At 46.2% G+C, this 16,136-nt stretch overlaps 1 protein-coding gene across 1 annotated transcript in view; it reads right to left on the bottom strand.

Moving 5' to 3' along the window:
- Positions 1-857: 857 nt before the first annotated feature.
- rpap2 (RNA polymerase II associated protein 2) overlaps positions 858-16,136 on the bottom strand; it is a 152,415-nt gene continuing 137,136 nt past the window's right edge. The window contains exon 12 of the mRNA XM_072510486.1: positions 858-1,025. The gene's annotated coding sequence lies outside the window, so the exon portion shown is untranslated. The remainder of the gene's footprint in view (positions 1,026-16,136) is intronic.

The following is a 16,136-nucleotide window of genomic DNA, read 5'->3' as shown; positions in this document are numbered from 1 at the left end:
TCTCTTCTTACTGTTAATAGACACCTTTTATCTGACTTGCTACCTTTTAATAGTTAATAAACCTTTTGAATTCGCCATTTAAAGTGTTCATTCTTGCCGAATAGTTAAGTCTTGTAGAACCTGATTTGATTTACAATTGGGAAGTTATTGCAAATAACTGGAACCCCATAAATCTTCTTAGAACCTCCATAAAGTTTCTGAACTGAAGTTGCTGTAGAAAAAAGGGTGCTCTACAATATGTTGTGAACATGAATTAATATTGTGACTGAATGTATGTTCTGTATAGTAGTGATGGTACAAGGACGACAGGACACCGATTTAAGGTTCTGTGCAAGAGGTGCAGGGGGGGGCGTGAGGAGGAACGCAGCATGTGTTTGTTTTCTTTCATGGGATGTGAGCACTGTTGGGAAGGCAAGCATTTGAAATTATTGCCCTCGAGAAAAGTAGTGGGTGAGCTGCCGCCTTGAACCTCTGCAGTCCATCTGGAGTTAGGGAGTCCCAGGTTTTCCGAGATATGAGGGAAAGCAGTGAGATTTACAAATGGGGGGGAAACTTTACATGACTGAGACATTCAATACATGCATTCTCATGACTGCTAATGTAGCTGGTAACCTTCACGTTACCAGTTGAGATGTGTCTGGTTGGCATTTTGCTCCTCTGTGGTTGAAAACCTATACCAATCCAGAGCTGACTACCAGCATCACAACTGAGACTTGAAGATGGATATGTGTTAAGTGGTATAAAATCTTAAAATTTCTTAACTGTCAGATGTTTACCTTACCTCTTACATTACTGTTTTCACTTTTCCCATCAATAAACAAATTAAATTGGTTAAAATAATCACAAAAAGCGGGTAGTGTTTTCCAACATGATTTAGATTTATTTTGAAAAAAGTATCTTAATCATAACCAGTTTGGTGAAGTTAATCTCTGCATCAAAGAGACAATTCTTGCTGCTCTATTACAGTGATGGAATCTAGGGTCCACTGGAACAAAATATCAAATAGGATCAATCTTCTTGTAAATCTAGGATAAAACCAAGGAGCACAATTAAACGTGAATCACCTGACCAAACATGCTACAAAAATAGCAAATACATTTAAATATTTAAATTGCCAGTCAAATAATTCGAAACAACATCCAACATTAATGTATTGTATTGCCACATGAATACTCCAATACTATAACATATATTAGTGTCTTGGATGTAGGGATATAAGGTATTATAGCCAAATTTACAGATGACACTAAATTAGGTGGGATAGTACATTACAACGAGGAAATAAAAAATTTACAAATGGATATAGCTGGTTAGGTGAATGGGCCAAAACTTAGCAGTTAGAGTTTAAGGTGGATAAGTGTGAGGTTACCCATTTGTCAGAAAATGGAAATTCAACTTATTATCAAAATGGAGAGAAACTTCAGAATGCATCGGCGCCGAGGGATCTGGGTGTCCTGGTTCAAGAATCGCAGAAAACTAGCATGCAGGTACAACAGGTAATAAAGAAGGCAAATGGAATTTTGGCCTTTATAGCTAAAGGAATAAAGTAAGAAAGTAGGGAAGTGTTGCTACAACTGTACAAGACATTGGTGAGACCGCCCCTTTCATAGAATCCGTACCATGCAGAAGGAGGCCATTTTGTCCATCGAGTCTGCACCGACCTCCCAAGCTCACACCCTCAACCTATCTCCATAACCCCACGTCTTTTGGACACTAAGGGGCAATTTATTATGGCTGATTGACCTAACCTGTACACCTTTGGACAGATCGAAACCAGAGCACCCGGGGGAAACTCATGCAGACATGGAGAGAACATGCAAACTTCACACAGACAGTCACCCAAGGTCGGAATTGAACCCAGGTCCCTGGCTCTGAGGCAGCAGTGCTAACCACTGCGCCATCCAAGTACTAGGAGTGCTACCTGGAGTACAGTGTACAGTTTTGGTCCCCTTTATTCGAGGAGGTATGTAATTGCATTAGAGGTAGTTCAGTAAAGCTCCCTAGATTGATTTCAGAGATGAGGGGTTTGTCTTATTAAGAGAGATTGAGATTAGACCTATACTCTCGGGTTTAGATGAATGAGAGGAGACCTATTGAGGTATGCAAAATGATTAAAAAGTATTGATAAAGTAGATGTAGAGCAGATGCTTCCACTTGTGGGGAAATCTAGAATGAGAGATCACAGTTTTATGATAAGGGGTGGCAAATGTAAAACAGCGATGAGAAGAAATTACTTCCTCTCAAAGGGTTGTGAATCTGTGGAATTCATTACCCTGGGATGCAGGATCATTGAGTAGGTTTAAGGAGGAGATCGACATATTTAAAAAATATATATATATTTTATTCAAATTTTTCGGCCAAACAAAACAATACAAAGGTTTTCCTTTTTACAACAATAAAACAATATAAATAACAGTGGCCGTTTTAACAAATAAATAAATATATAAACTAAATGGCAACTGCCATAACAAAAATAATAACTCTCCAAAAATAAAATCAAACAATCCATTATACATAACCTAGTACAAATATCTATACAAAAACACCCGAGGACCCACCCGAGCCCGCCCCCCCCCCCCCCCCCCCCCCATGATCATCCCCCCTATGATACCCCCTACCATCCCCCACCCATGTCCCTGAGATCACTCTATCTTGAATCTCCTGCGTCGGGAGCTGCGGGAATTCCCTCACCTGCTGCCTCGCAAAAGCCCTCAGTTGCATGTATCGAAATTCATTCCCTTGGGGCAACCCATATTTTTCCGTCAGCGCTCCCAGACTTGCAAACGTCCCGTCTACGAACAGATCTCTCGGTTGCACAACCCCAGCTCTCTGCCATGCTCCAAATCCCCCATCCATTCTCCCCGGGACAAACTTATGGTTATCTCTTATCGGGGACCGCACCGAGGCTCCCGTCCTTCCCCTATGTCGTCTCCACTGCCCCCAAATTTTTAGTGTTGCCACCACCACTGGACTTGTGGTGTAGTTCTTCGGGGAGAACGACAACGGCGCCATCACCATTGCTTGTAGGCTGGTTCCTTTGCAGGACGCCATCTCCAATCTCTTCCACGCCGCTCCCTCCCCTTCTCCCATCCACTTACACACCATTGAGATATTGGCGGCCCAGTAGTATTCACTTAGGCTCGGTAGTGCCAGCCCCCGCCTATCCCTGCTACGCTGCAAGAACCCCCTCCTCACTCTCGGAGTCTTCCCGGCCCACACAAAACTCATGACACTTTTCTCAAATTTCTTGAAAAAAGCCTTCGTGACCATCACCGGAAGGCACTGAAACACAAAAAGGAATCTCGGGAGGACTACCATTTTGACCGCCTGCACCCTACCCACCAGTGACAGGGGCACCAAGTCCCATCTCTTAAAATCCTCCTCCATCTGTTCCACCAATCTTGTTAAATTAAGCCTATGTAAGGTTCCCCAACTCCTGGCTATCTGAATCCCTAAGTACCGGAAATCTCGTTACCTTCCTCAGCGGTAAGTCATCTATTCCCCTGCTCTGCTCCCCCGGATGCACCACAAACAACTCACTCTTCCCCATATTCAATTTGTACCCCGAAAATTCCCCAAACTCCCTGAGTGTCTGCATTATCTCAGGCATCCCCTCCACTGGGTCCGCAACATACAGCAATAAATCATCTGCATACAAAGATACCCGGTGTTCTTCTCCTCCCCTGAGTACTCCCCTCCACTTCCTGGAGCCCCTCAGTGCTATGGCCAGGGGCTCAATCACCAATGCAAACAGTAACGGAGACAGGGGACACCCCTGCCTCGTCCCTCTATGAAGACGGAAGTAGTCAGACCTCTGCCTGTTCGTGATCACACTTGCCACCGGGGCCCTATACAGCAGCTGTACCCATCCTATAAACCCTTCTCCAAAACCAAATCTCCTCAGCACCTCCCACAGATAATCCCACTCCACTCTGTCGAATGCTTTCTCGGCGTCCATCGCCACCACTATCTCCGCCTCCCCCTCAGGTGGGGGCATCATCATTACCCCTAGCAACCTCCGTATGTTCGTGTTCAGCTGTCTCCCCTTAACGAACCCAGTTTGATCCTCGTGGACCACCCCCGGGACACAGTCCTCTATCCTCGTCGCCATCACCTTGGCCAGGAGCTTAGCATCTACATTTAAAAGGGAAATGGGCCTGTAGGACCCACACTGCAGCGGGTCTTTTTCCTTCTTCAAAAGGAGCGATATCGTTGCCTCCGACATAGTCGGGGGCAGCTGCCCCCTTTCCCTGGCCTCATTAAAGGTTCTCGTCAAAAGCGGGGCCAGTAGGTCCATATATTTCCTATAAAATTCCACCGGGAATCCGTCCGGTCCCGGGGCCTTCCCCGCCTGCATGCTCCCAATCCCTTTTACCACCTCCTCCATCTCAATCTGTGCTCCCAGTCCCGCCCTCTCCTGCTCCTCCACCTTAGGGAATTCCAGCTGATCCAAGAAACACATCATTCCCTCCTTCCCTTCCGGGGGCTGAGCCTTATATATAACTTCTCATAAAATGCCTTGAACACCCCGTTCACTCTCTCCGCTCCCCGTTCCATCTCTCCCTCCTCATCTCTCACCCCACCTATCTCCCTCGCTGCTCCCCTCTTCCTCAATTGGTGGGCCAGTAGTCGACTCGCCTTCTCTCCATACTCATACTGTACACCCTGTGCCCTCCTCCACTGTGCCTCTGCCTTACCAGTGGTCAGCAGGTCAAATTCCACATATAGCCTTTGTCTTTCCCTGTACAGTCCCTCCTCCGGTGCCTCCGCATATTGCCTGTCCACCCTCAAAAGTTCTTTCAACAATCGCTCCCTTTCTTTACCCTCTTGCTTCCCTTTATGTGCCCTTATGGATATCAGTTCCCCTCTAACCACCGCCTTCAACGCCTCCCAGACCACTCCCACCTGAACCTCTCCATTGTCATTAAGCTCCAAGTACCTTTCGATGCACCCCCTCACCCTTAAACATACCCCCTCATCTGCCAATAAGCCCATATCCATTCCCCAGAGTGGGTGCTGTTCTTTTTCCTCTCCTACCTCCAGGTCTACCCAATGTGGAGCGTGGTCCGAAATGGCTATGGCCATATATTCCGTCCCTGTCACCTTCGGAATCCGTGCCCTTCCCAAGACAAAAAAGTCTATCCGTGAGTATACTTTGTGAACATGGGTGAAAAATGAGAACCCCTTACTCCTAGGCCTACTAAATCTCCAGGGGTCTACCCCTCCCATCTGCTCCATGAAGTCCTTGAGCACCCTGGCCGCTGCCGGCCTCCTCCCGGTCCTGGACCTCGACCGGTCCAGCCCTGGATCAAGCACCGTATTGAAGTCTCCCCCCATTACCAACTTTCCTGCCTCCAGGTCCGGGATACGTCCCAACATACGCCTCATAAAATTTGCATCATCCCAGTTCGGGGCGTATACGTTCACCAGAACCTCCCCTTGCAATCTGCCACTCACCATCACATATCTACCCCCACTATCCGCCACTATGGTCTTTGCCTCAAACAGTACCCGTTTCCCCACTAAGATAGCCACCCCCCTATTCTTCGCATCTAAACCCGAATGAAACACCTGCCCCACCCATCCTTTACGTAGTCTGACCTGGTCTATCAGTTTCAGGTGCGTCTCCTGCAACATAACCACATCTGCCTTTAATTTCTTTAGGTGTGCGAGTGCCCGTGCCCTTTTAATCGGCCCGTTCAGCCCTTTCACGTTCCACGTGATCAGCAGGGTTGGGGGGCTCTTTACCCCCCCCCCCCCCCCCTTGTCGACTAGCCATCCCCTTTTTTAACCCAGCTCCTCACCCGGCTTCCACGTACCCGTATATCCCCCCGACTGCGCCCTCCCGCCTCGACCACCCCATCCCATAACAGCTCCCCCTTCTCCTTAGCAGCAGCAACCCAGTTAATCCCCCCTCCCCCTCCCCTCCGCTAGATCCCCCTCTAGCGTAGTTGCATCCCCCATGTTGCTCCCAGAAGTCAGCGAACTCTGGCTGACCTCGGCTTCCCCCCTTGTCCTCGGCCCCCACTGTGCGAGGCCCCCTCCTTCCTGCGTCCCTGTTCCCACCATAATTACCATAGCGCGGGAACAAAGCCCGTGTTTCCCACTCGGTCCCGCCCCTAATGGCCGGCGCCCACAGTTCCTCATACTCCTCCCCCCCCCCCCCCAACATGGGGGAGAGAGAAAAGTTCCTCATACTCCCCCCCCCCCCTTTTCTCGCCCCACATAATCACCCCACCACTTTGTCCCAAAAGCTCTTTCTCTCGCCAGACTATTCCAGCTTCTCGTCCACAATGAATGTCTACGCCTCTTCTGCCGTCTCAAAGTAGTGGTGCTTCCCTTGGTGTGTGACCCACAATCTCGCCGGTTGCAACATTCCAAACTGGATCTTCTTTTTGTGAAGCACCGCCGTAGCCCGATTAAAGCTTGCCCTCCTTCTCGCCACCTCCGCACTCCAATCCTGGTATACGCGGATCACCGCGTTCTCCCTCCTACAGCTCCGAGTTTTCTTCGCCCATCTGAGGACCGTCTCTCTGTCATTGCAGCGGAGAAACCTCACCACAATAGCTCGAGGTATTTCTCCAGCCTTCGGTCTTCGCGCCAGAACTCGATAAGCTCCCTCCACCTCCAAAGGGCCCCTCGGGGCCTCCGATCCCATTAGCGAGTGAAGCATCGTGCTCACATATGTCCCGACGTCCGCCCCTTCTGCGCCTTCGGGAAGACACAGGACTCTTAAATTCTTCCTCCTCGAATTATTCTCCAGTACTTCCAACCTTTCCACACACCTTTTGTGCTGTGCCTCGTGCGTCTCTGTCTTCACCACCAGGCCCTGTATTTCATCTTCATTTTCAGCAGCCTTTGCCTTCACGACCCGAAGCTCCAGCTCTTGGGTCCTCTGCTCCTCCTTTAGCCCTTCAATCGCCTGTAATATCGGGGCCAACAGCTCCTTCTTCAACTCCTCCACACAGCGCCGCAGGAACTCTTGTTGGTCCGGGCCCCATAACAAACGGCCACCTTCCGACGCCATCTTGCTTTGAGCTTCCCTTCCTTGCTGCTGCTCCAGAGGATCCTCTGCAATCCGGCCGCTATCCTCTCCCTTATCCATGCGTGTCCGGGGGGATTCCCTTCTGGTTTACCGCACAGTGTTTTTGGCCGTTTAAATTGCTGTTGGGGCTCCTATTAAGAGCCCAAAAGTCTGTTCCAACGGGAGCTGTCGAAACGTGCGACTTAGCTGGTCATCGCCGCACCCGGAAGTCAGATCGACAGATTTTTAATTAGTAATGGGTTGAAGGGTTATGGAGAATGGGCAGGAAAGTGGAGTTGAGGCTGAGAGGAGATCAACCGTGATCGTATTGAATGGCGGAGCAGGTTCGAGGGGCTGAATTGCCTATTCCTAGTTCTTACATTCCGGGAGCAGAGAGGAGCGGACCTGTGCGGGACACTGCTGCAGGGGAGAGGATAAAGGCAGCGCCAGGCTCGAGGCTGAGCAGAGAGGAGCGGACCTGCGTGGGACACTGCGCTGCAGGTAGGACAGCTGCTTGTCTGTTTGTTTATTTCAAAATTGAAAAAAAACTCGGTAAAGTGAAGTCACAGGAGACTGTGACCTGATTGGCTGAAAGGCAGACTGGGCTAAATTTGAATATTTGTTGAGTTACTAGTTTTAATTTGATTTAAATTACTATTTTTAAGTTGATTTGAATTACTATTTTTTAATTTTTAATCTCACTTAAATAACTATTTTGGGTTGATTTAAATTACTATTTTTAAGTTGATTTAAATAACTTAAAAAATTTTAATGAAATAACTTTTTAAATTTCAATTAAATAACTATTTAATTTGTTGTCAGGTCAGGCAAGATAAATACACAGGGATAAAGCTAATTAAATTGGATACAGGAGATTGGATATAATCCGACACAAAAACATCTTTCTAAAGTTTAATTTCAAAAATTTAATTTAAAGGAATAAATCATGGCAGGACAGCTCCAAGGTGTGGTCTGCTCCTCTTGCTCCATGTGGCAGGCTGGGGACAGTTCCAGTCCCCAGGGTCAGCATGCATGCAGGAAGTGTCTCAGTTACAGTGGAAGCTCAAGTTTCAGAGCTGGAGCGGCGGCTGGAGATACTGAAGCATCCGCGAGTCGGAGAGCATCGTGGATAGCACGTCACACCGCAGGCTCAGCTCCGCAGGCAGGAAGGGAATGGGTGACCACCAGATAGAGCAAGAGAGCAAGGCAGGTAGTGAAGGAGTCTCCTGTGGCCATTCCCCTGCAGAACAGATATACTGCTTTGGATACTGTTGAGGGGAATGGCCTCTCAGGGGAAAACAGCAACAGCCAAACTTGTGGCACCATGGTTGGTTCTGCTGCAGAGGGGAGGGGTGATAAGTATGACAGTGCAACAGTTATTGGGGATTCAATTGTAAGGGGAATAGACAGGCGTTTCTGTGGCCCCAAACAAGACTCCAGGATGATGTGTTGCCTCCCTGGTGCTAGGGCCAAGGATGTCTCGGAGCGGGTACAGGACATTCTGGAGGGGGAGGGTGAACAGTCAGTGGTCGTGGTACACATCGGTACAAATGATATAGGTTAAAAAAAGGGATGACTTCCTAAAAGCAGAATACAGGGAGCTAGGAAGGAAGTTAAGAAATCGGACCTCGAAGGTAGTGATTACTACCAGTGCCAAGTGCTAGTCAGAGTAGAAATGACAGGATATATAGGATGAATACGTAGCTGAACGGATGGTGTCAGGGGGAGGGTTTCAGATTCCTGGGGCATTGGGACCAGTTCTGGGGGAGGTGGGACCTGTAGAAACTGGATGGGTTACACCTGGGCAGGACTGGAACTGATGTCCTAGGGGGTCTATTTGCTAGAGCGGTTGGGGAGTGTTTAAACTAATGTGGCAGGGGGATGGGAAACGATGCAGGAAGTCGGAAGGTAGTAAAACAGGCAGAAACAAAAGGCAGTAAGGGGGAACGTGTAAAGCAGAGAAGCCATAGTCAAAAATCAAAAAGACTGAGGGGAGCTCAGTGAATAGGCCCAGTAATACTAAAAGGAATAAAATGGGAAGTAAAAACATAAATGGAAAGCGACGCGACAGGTTATTACATGAAGATATGGGTTCAACGACAAGGAAAATTAGGAGAAAAGTTAAGAGGAAAAATAACTTAGGAGAGGTATTAAGATTCAAAACAGAGATATAAAAGCCAACATAAGTGTACTTTACCTGAATGCTCGTAGTATTCGGAATAAGGTAAATGAGTTGATGGCGCAAATCATCGTGAATGACTATGATTTAGTGAACATTATTGAAACATGGTTAAAGGATGGTCACGACTGGGAGTTAAATATCCAAGGGTATCAAACTATTTTGAAGGACAGAGTAGATGGTAAAGGAGGTGGTGTAGCTGTGTTATTTAAGGATGACATCCGGGCAATAGTAAGGCATGACATCGGTGCTATGGAGGATAAGGTTGAATCCATTTGGGTGGAAATCAGGAATAGTAAGGCGAAACAGTCACTGATAGGAGTATAGGCCACCAAATAGTAACATTATGGTGGGGCAGGCAATAAACAAAAAAATAACGGATGCATGTAGAAATGGTACATCAGTTATTATGCAGGATTTTAATCTACATGTCGATTGGTTTAACCAGGTCGGTCAAGGCAGCCTTGAGGAGTTTATACAATGTATCCGCGATAGTTTCCTAGAACAGTATGTAATGGAACCTACGAGGGAACAAGCGGTCCAAGATCTGGTCCTGTGTAATGAGACAGGATTGATTAATGATCTCATAGTTAGGGATCCTCTCGGAAGGAGCGATCATAATATGGTGGAATTTAAAATACAGAAGGAGGGTAAGAAGGTAAAATCAAGCACTAGTGTTTTGTGCTTAAACAAAGGAGATTACAATGGGATGAGAGAAGAGCTAGCTAAGGTAGACTGGGAGCAAAGACTTTATGGGGAAACAGTTGAGGAACAGTGGAGAACCTTCCAAGCGATTTTTCACAGTGCTCAGCAAAGGTTCATACCAACAAAAAGGAAGGACGGTAGAAAGAGGGAAAATCGACTGTGGATATCTAAGGAAATAAGGGAGAGTATAAAACTGAAGGAAAAAGCATACAAAGTGGCAACGATTAGTGGGAGACTAGAGGACTGGGAAATCTTTAGGGGGCAACAGAAAGCTACTAAAAAAGCTATAAAGAAGAGTAAGATAGATTATGAGAGTAAACTTGCTCAGAATATATAAACAGATAGTAAAAGTTTCTACAAATATATAAAACAAAAAAGAGTGGCGAAGGTAAATATTGGTCCTTTAGAGGATGAGAAGGGAGATTTAATAATGGGAGATGAGGAAATGGCTGAGGAACTGAACAGGTTTTTTGGGTCGGTCTTCACAGTGGAAGACACAAATAACATGCCAGTGACTGATGGAAATGAGGCTATGACAGGTGAGGACCTGGAGATGATTGTTATGGTGGCAAATGGAGTTTAATGCAGAAAAGTGTGAGGTGATTAATTTTGGAAGGAATAACAGGAAGACAGAGTACTGGGCTAATGGTAAGATTCTTGGCAGTGTGGATGAGCAGAGAGATCTCGGTGTCCATGTACATAGATCCCTGAAAGTTGCCACCCAGGTTGAGAGGGTTGTTAAGAAGGCGTACGGTGTGTTAGCTTTTATTGGTAGAGGGATTGAGTTTCGGAGCCATGAGGTCATGTTGCAGCTGTACAAAACTCTGGTGCGGCCGCATTTGGAGTATTGCGTGCAATTCTGGTCGCCGCATTATAGGAAGGATGTGGAAGCATTGGAAAGGGTGCAGAGGAGATTTACCAGAATGTTGCCTGGTATGGAGGGAAGATCTTATGAGGAAAGGCTGAGGGACTTGAGGCTGTTTTCGTTAGAGAGAAGAAGGTTAAGAGGTGACTTAATTGAGGCATACAAGATGATCAGAGGATTGGATAGGGTGGACAGTGAGAGCCTTTTTCCTCGGATGGTGATGTCTAGCATGAGGGTACATAGCTTTAAATTGAGGGGAGATAGATATAGGACAGATGCCAGAGGTAGGTTCTTTATTCAGAGAGTAGTAAGGGCGTGGAATGCCCTGCCTGCAACAGTAGTGGACTCGCCAACACTAAGGGCATTCAAATGGTCATTGGATAGACATATGGACGATAAGGGAATAGTGTAGATGGGCTTTAGAGTGGTTTCACAGGTCGGCGCAACATTGAGGGCCGAAGGGCCTGTACTGCGCTGTAATGTTCTATGTTCTAAGGAAGTAGTGATGGGCAGCTAATGGGGCTAAAGGTAGACAAGTCTCCTGGCCCTGATGGAATGCATCCCAGAGTGCTAAAAGAGATGGCTAGGGAAATTGCAAATGCACTAGTGATAATTTACCAAAATTCACTAGACTCTGGGGTGGTCCTGGTGGATTGGAAATGAGCAAACGTGACACCACTGTTTAAAAAAGGAGGTAGGCAGAAAGCGGTTAATTATAGGCCAGTTAGCTTAACTTTGGTAGGAGGGAAGATGCTGGAATCTATCATCAAGGAAGAAATAGCGAGTCATCAGGGTGGAAATTCTCCCATTGGGCAGGCGCAGCATGGGTTCATAAAGGGCAGGTCATGCCTAATTAATTTAGTGGAATTTTTTGAGGGCATTACCAGTGTGGTAGATAACGGGGAGCCAATGGATGTGGTGTATCTGGTTTTCCAGAAAGCTTTTGACAAGGTGCCACACAAAAGGTTGCTGCATAAGATAAAGATACATGGCATTAAGGGTAAAGTAGTAGCATGGATAGAGGATTGGTTAATGAATAGAAAGCAAAGAGTGGGGATTAATGGGTGTTTCTCTGGTTGGCAATCAGTAGCTAGTAGTGTCCCTCAGGGATCAGTGTTGGGCCCACAATTGACACAGATGATTTGGAATTGGGGAGCAAGTGCAATGTGTCTATGTTTGCAGACGGCACTAAGATGAGTGGTAAAGCAAAATGTGCAGAGGATGCCGGAACTCTGCAGAGGGATTTGGATAGGCTAAGTGAATGGGCTAGGGTCTGGCAGATGGAATACAATGTTGACAAATGTGAGGTTATCCATTTTGGTAGGAATAATAGCAAAAGGGATTATTATTTAAATGATAAAATATTAAAACATGCTGCTGTGCAGAGAGACCTGGGTGTGCTAGTGCACGAGTCGCAAAAAGTTGGTTTGCAAGTGCAACAGGCGATTAAGAAGGCAATTGGAGTTTTGTCCTTCATTGCTAGAGGGATGGAGTTTAAGACTAGGGAGGTTATGCTGCAATTGTATAAGGTGTTAGTGAGGCCACACCTGGAGTATTGTGTTCAGTTTTGGTCTCCTTATCTGAGAAAGGCTGCTCACCCATGCCTTACTTGCAGCAGCCACACTTAGTTTGGATAGTTCTCATTTAAGATTCCTACCTGGAATAGTTCAAAATTTCATCAAGAGGAATGCACAATGAAAAAACTTCAGCACCAGTTTTGTGAGTTAAACGGCAGATTTTCTGTTACATTGATGGGTAATGGTCAGCTCTTAAGGTGACCATTACCCATCAATAATGGCACTGGAGGGTGTGCAGAGGAGATTCACTAGGTTAATCCCAGAGCTGAAGGGGTTGGATTATGAGGAGAGGTTGAGTAGACTGGGACTGTACTCGTTGGAATTTAGGAGGATGCGGGGGGATCCGCATCCGCCAGGGTTGTGAATCTATGAAATTCTTTGCCCAGTGAAGCAGTTGAGACTCCTTTATTAAATGTTTTTAAGATAAAGATAGATAGTATTTGAAGAATAAAGGGATTAAGGGTTATGGTGTTCAGGCCGGAAAGTGGAGCTGAGTCCAAAAAAGATCAGCCATGATCTCATTGAATGGCGGAGGAGGCTCGAGGGGCCAGATGGCCTTCTCCTGCTCCTAGTTCTTATGTTCGCCATATAAAAACATAATAAAATGCAAATTAAATATTATACATAAAGTAGTAAGTGAATGAGATAAAGTGTGGTATGCAGACATCCATTTAACTGAAGAATGATAAATGCTTTATAATAATTTATACCTCGTCTAGAGAATTGTAAGTACAAGATCCTACCTCAATAGGACAAAAGGTAGGCTGACCTCGTCCGTTCATAGCAAATAATTAATTTTCAGCTGAAACAATTCTGTCAGTGCCAATTGTACAAAACTCTCCCTCAGATTAAATGAGGCATAGCAGTAAATTATACAGTAGCCAGGGGAGAATGCAACAAAAGTGAAAAGATGACACCACAAAACAGCGCTGTCGATATTAGCTTTATCAAAATGGTGATCGTCCTCACGGTATAAACAAAAGCACCTTAAGAGCTGACCATTACCCATCAATGTAACAGAAAATCTGCCGTTTAACTCACAAAACTGGTGCTGAAGTTTTTTCATTGTGCATTCCTCTTGATGAAATTTTGAACTATTCCAGGTAGGAATCTTAAATGAGAACTATCCAAACTAAGTGTGGCTGCTGCAAGTAAGGCATGGCTGAGCAACCACAGCAGCTGGGGTTCACCAACTCTTCTGGCTCTATCATGTTTCATGCACATGGCAGTCAAAGATAGGGAGGAATTGTACAGAATTCCATCCTTTGTTACAACAGAGATCCTATTCCCAAATAAAACAATGATTTGTACGCGGAAAAACCACAATTGCTACATTCTGACCAGGATTCTCTGTTTGGGAGACCAAGTGTACCCGCTGGGACTGAATAGTGGCGATTTGTGTTTTGTAACCGCTGGGGCTGGAATGACATAGAAACATATGTGGAAAATAGAAGCAAAGTATGAATTTCATTTCTCAGCCATTTCTTTGTTCCCCATTATGAATTCCCCTGTTTCTGACTGTAAGGGGCCTACATTAGTTTTTAAATCAATCTTTTTCTCTTTACATATCTATAGAAACTTTTACATTCAGTTTTTATGTTCCCTGTTAGCTTACTTTCATATTATATTTTCCCCTTCTTAATCAATCCTTTGGTTTGCCTTTATTGAATTTTAAACTGTGCTAAACTTTAAACTGCAAATTAGTGCGAATGAGCCTGGCAGCTGGAGTTGTTTTTAAGTGCTCCACTTACCACATACTCACTGCAGCCACATAAGATGGTTTAGAGAAGACCTGCCCCCCAAGGTTGCGAGTCCGAGGTGGGTCCACTGCTCGATGCCAATGAGGATAGGGGGGAGGGACACTCTCTGCCCCAGGGTGGGCCGCAGATTCAAGCCCACCGTCCTGAACTGTCCTGGGAGGTGGTGGCAGAGGACGTCAGTGTTGCCAGCCTCACCAGGAGGATCACTGGTGAACCTGAGGGGTGGGGATCACTGAGCGGGGCAGAGAAACAGACAGGGATCAAAAGGCCATGGCCCTTTGGCTGAGGTGAACTCTGCTAATCCTCTGCTGCCTCTGCAGTGGGTCTGTGATTGTGAGGGGTGCCAACACCTGGTGCGCCACTGATTGAGCTTTGCCATGCCCACCCCTTGATGATAGATCTGGGGTATGTAGGTGTCATATCTTGGGTGAGCTCCCTGATGACCGGAGGCTCTGAGCATTCACAGGACACAGTGAGCAGCCAGCAGTGTGAATAGCCAATGGTCTGTAAGTAGCACCAAAGGGATGCGTTTAAATCACATTCTGCAGCAATGTTGGTCTTAGCCAGGCCACCCTGATTCTGAAGGGGTCACCCAGTCCACAGACTTGGCACCAAGTCATTCTTCACTATTGCCCCTGATCCGGGCAGCCACCCCACCAGCAAGCCCAACAATTTTAGAGGCGTTTTGAGAGTTTTTGTAGCCTCTTGCTGCCCCTCAGCAGACTTGGCGCCTAGTTCTCCGCTTGTAAATACTTGCACCAATTTGTGCCATGAGACCTCCGCCCTAAGAGGGGCGGAGCATCACAGAGCAGTGGAGCATGAAGTGGAACATGCAAATGGTGCTTTTGCATGGGCTTGCCAGTGCGGGGCGCAAACTTTGACAACGCCGCCAGCGAGTGATCAGAGAATGGGGTCGGAATCGACACCCGGTGCAAAATGCATCTTTTCCATTCCGCGTGATCGGGATTCTCTCTGCCGGTGTCGCAAAGCTTAGAATTCAGCCCTATATATTTTGATATAAGTGTTGAGGACTTTTTGGATCACCGCAAATTTTATTAAATAAAGTACTGTGGATGTTGTCATCTAACTTCAGGGCAACAACTTATTTGTGTGCTGTGTGCTCGGTTTCCATAGCAAAAAGGAAGCTGTTCTCCTATTAGTGCACATTCCTTCAATAAGCTGGCTGTCTGACAGAAACCTTAAGTTCTTGATAAATAATTTGATTCTATCAACTCAACTGTGAGCTTTACTGATGTAGGTATTAGGTATGAACTCAAATTAACCTAGTGACCAATGGTGTCCCACAAAGATCTGTGCTGGCCTACGGGACTTTCTGCGAAGGCAGGTTCCGACCTTCCTGCTCCTGCCACCATGGGGGATACAGGACAGGGTAGTTTCCAGAATATGGGTGGGAGAGGGGAAGGTATCAGATATCTACAAAGAACTTATGGAGTTGGAGGAAACTCAGATAGAGGAACTAAAGGGCAAGTGGGAAAATGAGATAGGGGGAGAGATAGAGACGGACCTGTGGGCAGATACCTTAAGCAGGGGTAACACATCCTCATCATAACTTAATTGAAGCCTTCATTGTGACAATAAGCGATTATTATTATTATTAATGTGGAGGGACTCGAAGCCCCCAAAATTAGAGACCTGGGCTAGTGACATGGCTGGGTTTCTCATTCTCTAGAAAATAAAGTTTGCCCTAAGAGGGTCAATGTTAGGGTTCGTCTGGAGGTGGCAGCCATTCGTCAACTTTGTTGGAGAAAAAGCAGAGGCAGAAATCTAGAGGGGGGGGGGGGTAAGGCTATTGGTTCATTGATTGGGGGTGTGAAGAACGTGATAGGGATGGAAATGTTTTATGTACAATGTTTATGTTGCTGTTATTGTTATTAGTATAAAAACTACAAATACCCTAATAAAATGTTTTAAATAAAAGATCTGTGCTGGACCTTATTATTTACTATATTTATTAATGATTTGTTAACACAATAGCAAGCCATTGATCCAGGTTTGCTGATGGCAC

The sequence above is a fragment of the Scyliorhinus torazame genome, chromosome 7 (genome assembly GCF_047496885.1).
Source record: "Scyliorhinus torazame isolate Kashiwa2021f chromosome 7, sScyTor2.1, whole genome shotgun sequence".
In the NCBI taxonomy this organism is placed as follows: domain Eukaryota; kingdom Metazoa; phylum Chordata; class Chondrichthyes; order Carcharhiniformes; family Scyliorhinidae; genus Scyliorhinus; species Scyliorhinus torazame.
The sequence above is the reverse complement of the archived record's forward strand: the minus strand, read 5'-3'. Positions and strand labels throughout refer to the sequence as shown.